At 34.2% G+C, this 8,842-nt stretch overlaps 1 protein-coding gene across 3 annotated transcripts in view; it reads right to left on the bottom strand.

Annotated features, from left to right (window-relative positions):
- Positions 1-2,978, bottom strand: part of LOC102596310 (pathogenesis-related homeodomain protein) — a 10,517-nt gene extending 7,539 nt beyond the window's left edge. For 2 of the 3 annotated variants that reach the window (XM_006346277.2, XM_006346280.2), the window contains exon 1: positions 2,625-2,978. The gene's annotated coding sequence lies outside the window, so the exon portion shown is untranslated. Of the gene's footprint in view, positions 1-2,105; positions 2,263-2,624 lie in introns of all 3 variants that reach the window. The other variant, XM_006346279.2, reaches the window with a different exon arrangement.
- Between the last annotated feature and the right edge of the window lie 5,864 nt (positions 2,979-8,842).

Here is an 8,842-nt window from a genome sequence, read left to right as displayed (position 1 = left end):
GGGGGGGAGTTATCCAAATACACTAGTCCTCCTTCTATAATTTATTATACATAAAGTCCTTGGAATTGGTAGTTAGTCCATAAATTGTCAAATTTAAAAATAAAAATGTGAAACTTATTATTTACTTACCAAAAGACTACTCAGGAACAACAATACAATTGGAGATCATTGAGGCCCTGCTTGGCATCCCTAATTTTCTTACTTAATATACTATTTCTTTTGTGCAAAACAAAAATCCCTAATAGCAAACAGCCATCCAACTCCCCCAGGTACAGGGGAGCAGACACCACTCTCAACCTGCCCAGTACGAATCGAACCTGTGTTTTGTCCCTTACCAGACCAGGTGCGCAAAAAGATTCGATGAGCAGTGTTTCATCTTCTTGATAGCACAAGGGTGCAATATTAGATACGGAAGAAAGAAGATAATAATATTTTCCAGAAAGCTCAAACAATAAAAGAGCATTTTCATGGAATGGCTCCCACATGCCACATGAGACCTGAAAAGAAGCTGTGAACCAAGGGCAAGTAAAATTTGCAAGCTTGACAACTTTTTGTAAAAAAGTTTATTTCATCTATAATTTACTCGAAATGAGCATAGAGCCGCACTGAGTTCCAACGCCCTTTTAGCGGACTGGATGAGTACACTGATCTGGAATACAAAACTAGTAGTTTATTTTTTTGATAATCGTGGTGTCCGGGCCAACTTGAGTGCACCTCGACTAATTTCACGGGATACCTGTCACCTTCCACAACAACAGGTACTAAGTAACTCTGTCTACCAAGGCTAGGACGGCTAGAACATACGGGAAGAAATCACCTAGTGTCTAGAATTTGACATGAGACCTCATGGTTCTCAACCACTTCATTGAGGGTGCACACAAACCTATTAGTTTCTGGAAGAAATATAAAGACAATGACAGGCGAAATATTGAGATATGGTAGTTTTCAAGTTGATATAAATGGTTTTCCTAGCAGGGACTACAAAAGCATACTTTCCTCAACAGTTTGTCCCAAATAATGTCCACTTCCCTAAATAAAACTAAACAGGATATACCATTAATTAAATGGTAGAAAGATGGCCCCCTATACTCTTCATAATAGATTTTATTTCTTTATTCATAGAAATTACTACCCATACATCTTCTGAATTATATGATATATAAACTTGCTAACATTCATGTCAATCATCCTGTGAAGTCAAAATAGGACATCAAGACAGAATAAGAGTAGAACTCGAAATTGATTACATGTTCAAGAAGTAAAATGAGGATCATAATTTTAACTTAATGAATGTACACATATTTCCACTAAATTGCATTTCATAGATTTGAATGGAATAGGAAGCTAGATCATGGTTTATAGTTCTACAAATAAACAATAAAAGAATATCATTGGTTCTTTCTATTTTCTGAAATTTTTGTTTGATAATAGCATAACTGTGAAAGACATATGTATCTATTTTAGTAAGACATTTGTTTTGTAACTTACACCATACTTTGCAGCACTAGAGAGTCATAACCTATAGATTTGAGTGTTATACAAATTATTTATTCATCTATCTCCTACCCAAAGGGTAAGAAAGTCACTCTTTTTTTCTTTTTCTTGAACCTATTTGCTTATCTATCCAAACCTTTGTCTTTAGAAACTAATCTGTAAAAAAGGGACAGACCAAAGCTTGAGTTGCATTTATACACAATATCCAACAGCCAATTCAGATTTAAAGCTCATCTGACGAAAGGGTGTTCAAGAAAACCCTATGCATCCCTAAAGCTTTTACTTGAGCATTCAAAACTAAATGGACAAGCCAAAATTCAGCAACTTTGAGATTTTAAAAAAAAAAACAAGAAACACTAAAACCAACAGTAGAATATATAAATCAATCTAGTAGCAAATGCATGAATTTAGTGTAATATGGAAAATGTATCAAGTTTCCCCTTTTCTTGTTTCTACCCACATTTAGGCAAACAATGCTTGCAATAGGTTAAAGAAGGAAAATGGAACCTTAAAATACTTTCAAGATTTCAAGATTATCCTTTGTTTGCAGATAAAGAAATCTACAGAAAAGAGTTTGAATCAAGATTGCAAGGTTTGTTTTTGGAACTTACATCATACTTTGCAGCACTGGAGAGTCAACCTATAGATTTGAGTGTTACACAAATTATTTATTCACTTATCTCCTAACCAAAGGGTAAAGGTCTCTTTTCTTTCTTTTTCTTGAACTTATCTGCTTATCTATCCAAACCTTTGTCTTTAGAAACTAATCTGTAAGAAAGAGACGGACCAAAGCTTGAGTTGCAATAATACACCATATCCAACAGCCAATTCAGATTTAAAGCTCATCTGACTAAAGGATGTTCAAGAAAACCCATGCATCCCTAAAGCTTAACTTGAGCATTCAGAACTAAGTAGACAAGCCAAAATTCAGCCCCTTTGAGATTAAAAAAAAGACCAGAAACACTAAAACCAACAGTAGAATAAATAAATAAAATCTAGTTGCAAATGCATGAATTTAGTGTAAAATGGAAAATGTATCAAGTTTCCCCTTTTTCTTGTTTCTACCACATTTAGGCAAATGGGGGTTTGAAAAAGGGAAAACGGAACCTTAAACTACTTTCAAGATTTACCTTTGTTTGCAGATAAAGAAATCGACAGACAGCGAGAGTTTGAATCAAGAATCTGGGAAACTAGGGCTTCAAAGTGAATTGTGTATTTTGGGGGAAAGAGTGAGTGAGTGGATGAGAGTATGAAAAGTAGGAAGAATGGCTGGTAGATAATTGGTGTTAACGAGGCTTTCTCTCTAAACCGATGAAAGATGAAAGCTCGTCGGTGCAGTTTTTGGTTCCCTTGAAATCAGGGTACGGGCGGGGTGGTATTTTTCAAGCAATAGAATAGAATTTAACACTCACTTTGGTTCACTTTTGCCGCGCCGCCATTGTTTCCCTCTCTTTCGCCTCACACCCTTGGATCATTCTAGATGTGACGCCTTATTTATGGGCTTAAACTTGATCCAACTCTCCTATACAAAGCTTTTCTATTGGGCCCAAACGGAAAATTTTGCATGGCCCAAAGTGAACGAATCACCTCTAGACCAAAACGGGAAAAAAACTTAAGACATATTTTTTTTACATATATGTGACAACATTAATGATTATCAATCAATTATTATTGCACATAAAATATTTACCTTAATAGCATATTTTATACTTATTCACTATTAAAAATAGTTATTCAATAATATTTGTCCAATTTAAAAATTCAAGACACAATATTATTTTTTGTGTCTATTTTACCCTTAATATTAAATATTATTCTATATCTAATACATTTCCCAAAACATTAAACTTATCTCTATTATTTATAAGTATTAGAGTATTTCTTAAAATGTTTATTAAGTCGATAGTGGACAACTATTATTAGATAAAAGGAATATATATTGATATACTTGAAATAGGTCTAATGTTAATTCATTAACCACGACACACAACTCCTCATCGTGACAGTACATATTCGACTAATTTTTTTCATTCCTAACAGATACATTCAGCATCTACTAATTACTATACCATAAATATATATATTCTTTTATTATCAAACTTTTTTATAGACATATAATTAGTATGTCATAAAGATTTTACATTTTGATCTTTAAAATACCTCATCTAGATATACTTATTACATCATTTGTACCCAAGATATAAATAGAAAATACTTTATACCTTACTCTAAAAAATACTTGAAATAAATATATTTAGAGGGTGTTTGGGATTGACTTAAAAGTTAGTCAACCTTACTTTTAAATTTGTTTTTGACTTTTGAAAGTGTTTGATAAATAAAAAAAAATAACTTAAAATAAGTTAGGAAGTGTTTGACAAGGTAAAAAAATAACTTAAAATAAGTCAAAAACCAAAAGCAGGTCTCCTCCTACTTTTTATTTTTTGACTTAAAAGTCATTTAAAATTGACTTTGTTTTTACTTAAAACTACTTTTTTTAAGTCGATCCAAACGGGCTCTTAGTCTAAAATACTTTATAGCTTGTTCTTAAAAATACTTGAAATAGATATACTTAGAGCATGTTTGACATTGTTGTTGGGAGTAGGGCTGCATATCAATCGGTTCGGTTTTGAAGTATATCGGTTTGATTTATTAGTAATCGATTTGTAGTGATGTTAAACCGTTATAGAACCATTAAGATATTGATTTATCGGTTATTGGTTTATCGGTTTAACCGTTAAAATTTGACACAAAAACAAATTAATGAAAAACACTTAGAAACAAGGTGACAAATCGAATGAATCATGTACATGGGTTCACAAGTTGCATCTTGCTCAAAAGCAAACACTTTTACATTGTAGATTAACCAAGGGGATAAGTGTCAGAAAAATATCCCAACTTTGGTCGTATTTGCTGTTGCGATACTAAACTTTCATGAGGACATATTACCTCCCTAGACTATTTTAATTACCGTTATTTTTTACCCTTTGAACTATTTAATAGTGTATTTTTAAAGGTATATATGTGCCCACGTGGACACATTACTATTTATAATTTTGCATTATTTTTTATGTCCACGTGGGCAAATATATATGTTTAAAATACGGTATTAAATAATCTAGGGAGGTAATAGGTCCTCATGAAAGTTTAGTATCGCAACAGCAAATTTGACCAAAATTGGGATATTTTTCAGACCCTTATCCCTTAACCAAGATTTTGAGATGGCCAGAAATAAAAGTAGGAAACCAAACTATAAGTCAAGGACTTTATATACAAAATGGTATATATATATATAATTATTTAATTTACTATTGGGTTATCGGTTAACTCATTAAGAAAAAACCTCAAATCGTTAAGAACCGATAACCCGATAACAAAAAAAGTTGAAACTGTTATCTAAACCGCTAAACCAATAACCTATTACTGATAAATCAATAACTTTTTTTCGATTCGGGTTATCGATTTCGGTTCGGTTTTGAACAACCCTAGTTGGGAGGCCAAAAGTGTTTTTTTGAAAAAAGCACTTTTTTGAAAAATAATAGTGTTTGGCGAATTCTCAAAACTGCTTTTAAATGAAAGCAAAAGCAGTTTTTCTGTTGTTGGGAAGATGCTAAAAAATGCTTCTTCTTAAAAACAGCAGAAACAGAAGAAGAAATTATTTTCTTGAAGACTAAAATATCCCTCCCATATATACATATTTATTAATATGTCATAAATTTGGTTAAGTTTCATACAAGAATTTTATTTTTTATTTTATGTTTATATACTATTATTATTTTATATTTTATATATTATTTTACGTCTTATTTTACAGAATCATAAAATAAATGTAGCAACAACATTTTTGTAGGATTAAAAATATGAAGGATTTTATTTATTTTTGTGGTGAATTTTTTGTATATAGTGATTTAATTTGTGGAATAGTTTTTAAATTTATTTTTCTTGATATTTTGAATTATATTTAAGTCATCATGTTAATATTTTTATTTATTTATGTATAATATTGATTGAAAATTTGAATATGCATATTTCCATAAAAAAATTCTAATAGATATTTAAAATAGTTTCTCTTTATAAAATAAATTTAGTATTAAAAGTACATTGATACTTCCCTTTTTTCGTATTTTGACTCTCAAAAGCACTTTTAAAAAAAGATTAGTCAAACACGATTTGCTTATCAAAAACACTTTTCAAATGAATTAGCCAAACACAAATTATTATTTTTCAAAAGCACTTTTTTAAAAATCCATCTAAAAAAGTGCTTCTAAAAATAAACAGTTTTTAGCAGCAATGCCAAACAGACTCTTAGTCTAAAATACTTTTATATCTTGTTACTCTTAAAAATACAAGCAAGGTATAAGTAGAAAATACTTTATACATGTTTATTACTAGCTAATAAAAAAATTGTTTGTCTAAATATGCTTATAATAAATACTTTATAAGTTTTTACCAAAATGCTCCTACTTCTCTCTAAAATCTCTCTCTACCTTTAACCCAAAGATGGACACTAAGATGATGATTGACACTAACTGTTCTACAGACAACCTCTTCATTCCTCCTAAACCCCCGGATCTGTCCCTGGAAAATCCTTGCTACCCTGCCTCTCTGGAATTAGCTTTAAAGACAAAGTACTAGTTGAGGAGCCAATGATTGATATTACAATGAAAGCTTCTGAAGCAGATCATCTGCACTCCGCTCAATCCAGCTCGGAAGTGGAGACTGACAAACTCATTAATGGTATTAGAACCATTAATTTGTCTAAAGAAGATAAGGAAACACTTCATGCCCCTTGGAGATGCTCGCTTATTATAAAACTGATGGGGAGAAGAATAGTTCACCATTATCTAAAGTCCAAAATTCAAGATCTCTGGAAACCATGGAAAACTTCCCTCTCATCGATCTGGGAGCTGACTATTATATTGTTAAATTCTTCAAAGAAGAGAATATGATGACTGCACTACAGAAGGAGCCCTGGTTTATTAACGACCATTATCTCTCTGTGAGACGGTGGGAACCAAACTTTGTTCCTGATGAGGGAAGTTTGACACACTCAGCCGCCTGGATCAGGCTCTCTCACACTTTCCAACATTTTTTTACGATGGACTGTTGTTAACGAAAATATGTGGCGCAATAGGTAAGTTGCTAAAAGTTGATGCATGCACGAGTGCCACTCTTAGAGGAAGATATGCGCGTTTGTGTGTCGAGGTCCCATGGATGTGCCAGTCATTAATCGGATACAAATAAGGTCGCACACACAAACAATTGTATATGAATGAGAAGGTTTCCTCTGTAAAAATTGTGGTCGACTTGGACATATCCAAACAAAGTATCAGTACATATAATTGAAGGATAAATCTCAAAATGATCATGCTACCATTCCCGCAAAACAAATGGCAGTCACTGACTTGCAAACAGTGTCCTTCGCTAAGAAGGGGCAATCGCCAAAATTCAAAAAGAACCAAAGCGTAAGGGGTGAACACACAAAGCAACATCAATCACTAGATAACCCAAGTATCAATGTCAAAATTTTCTCAACGGCATCAGGTAAGTTCCTTTCAACTCAAAAATTAGCTTTTAAATCCGTTAATTCGGATTTCTCAAAAAATTCTAATTTATCAAAGCATTCTAATGGAGTTCAATTTCAAGAGACTATGAATCGCAGGATCGTCCCTACAAGGAAAGAAATAATGTCTTGAACATACGCAAACCCTCTATTAACATCTCTAATAAATTTGTTTCGCTTCCCGTTGATGCGAATGATTGTTCGTCTTCCGATCCCAGCAATTTCCAAGAGTAGACGGCTCATCAGGACGCCTCTTGGCATGCCTTATCGCAATCGATACAACCGAAGTATCCCTTCAATAAAAATGGACACGTGCCTCCAACGTGCACCAAAAGTTTCTCCAGGCCTAATATTTGCTAGCAAATCGTAATTCCCTTTTTAACCCTGGCCAATTAAAAACCATGGGTAATTTCTTGGCTATCACTCAAGTGTCCTCTTTACGAAATAATACCCAGGTGGCAGACGAAGCTGGCTAAGTGGCTAACATCGATGGACATGTGGACATGCAAATAGAGGAAACTAATCTTCCTCCAAATCTTTCCCCTAGCAACCCTACTATTCTATTGACCAATGCTATACTCTATAAATCTCACTTAAAAAAATTTCAATCATCTCATGCTAACCTACGCTCCACTCCTTCTACTATATCTTTCATAATTGGGAACCATGTTGAGACCACTAATTCCCCTGAATAAGAGAAAATTCCCACAACCCCGCTCCCAGTTGCTCAATTCCTCTCGTCCAAACATGAACAACTGTTCCCATATCCCCCAACATGTTGCTCAGCATCCTTTGGTGGTGGCAACCCAACTAGTCCATCCGCTACACCAGACCCAATCTTAGATAGAATATAGTCTGAGGGACCAAGCAGTCTTCTTCACGATGGACATCAATGGGGTGAACACCATGATAATCATTCAAAACCCCAACTTCTTGGCTCAGCTTATCACGGAGGGTATGAAGTTGGCAATGGACAACTATGTGAACCACTACTTGATGGAAAATGTATTGTCCCTCCTAGCTCCAGTTGTGGCACCATCTCTCTTCCACAACATGCACCCACAGTGGGGCCTCCCGCCACACTTCAACCCGCCAATGGACTCGAATCCACCTCCCCAACTTCATTTCTTTACTCCTCAGGAAGCCATAAACAATAACCCTATTTTCTTTCCATGGATTTCGATTCCACTATAGGGGCATGCAGCTCAAGTTCACCATCAAACTCTAATGGAAAGTCATCAGCCTTCTGTATGGCAAGCTGGGAGCAGCCAACAACCACCATTGTGGCAAGCCGGGAGCGAGAGGGATGAGGAACTGCCGAGAAACTCCTTCACCAAAATCTCGACCCTCATGCATGCTGCCCTAATGCTATTCCCGGAGAAGGAGGACAAGTAATATATCCACATATGCCCAGTAGCCCTTGCGAAATGCTCATTCGATCTTCGTCCGGCGGTGGACACTGTAGCTTAACCATGGTTTAAGAGGTTGATTTGGTTAAATAATTATTGACCCTTAGATCATTATGTGACAAATGGCAGCAAATTAAAGGGGGACTAGACCAACTGGATGGAAAAGGCACTGCCGAATCCTCTTAAAGTAAATGGAATAGCGTGAAATTAGGAATTATAAAAAAAAATTATTCTTAAAATTGCTATATAAGTAACAAAAAAAAAAACTTTATATTTGTAATATTGATAAAGTATTGTCATCTATATAATTAAGTCTTAAGAAAGGTTTTATAATACGAGTTTCCCCAAAACGTTTGACATGAGACTTGTCATACAATAT

This window comes from Solanum tuberosum, unplaced genomic scaffold, assembly GCF_000226075.1.
Source record: "Solanum tuberosum cultivar DM 1-3 516 R44 unplaced genomic scaffold, SolTub_3.0 scf00073, whole genome shotgun sequence".
In the NCBI taxonomy this organism is placed as follows: domain Eukaryota; kingdom Viridiplantae; phylum Streptophyta; class Magnoliopsida; order Solanales; family Solanaceae; genus Solanum; species Solanum tuberosum.
This window is presented reverse-complemented; position numbering and strand designations above follow the sequence as displayed.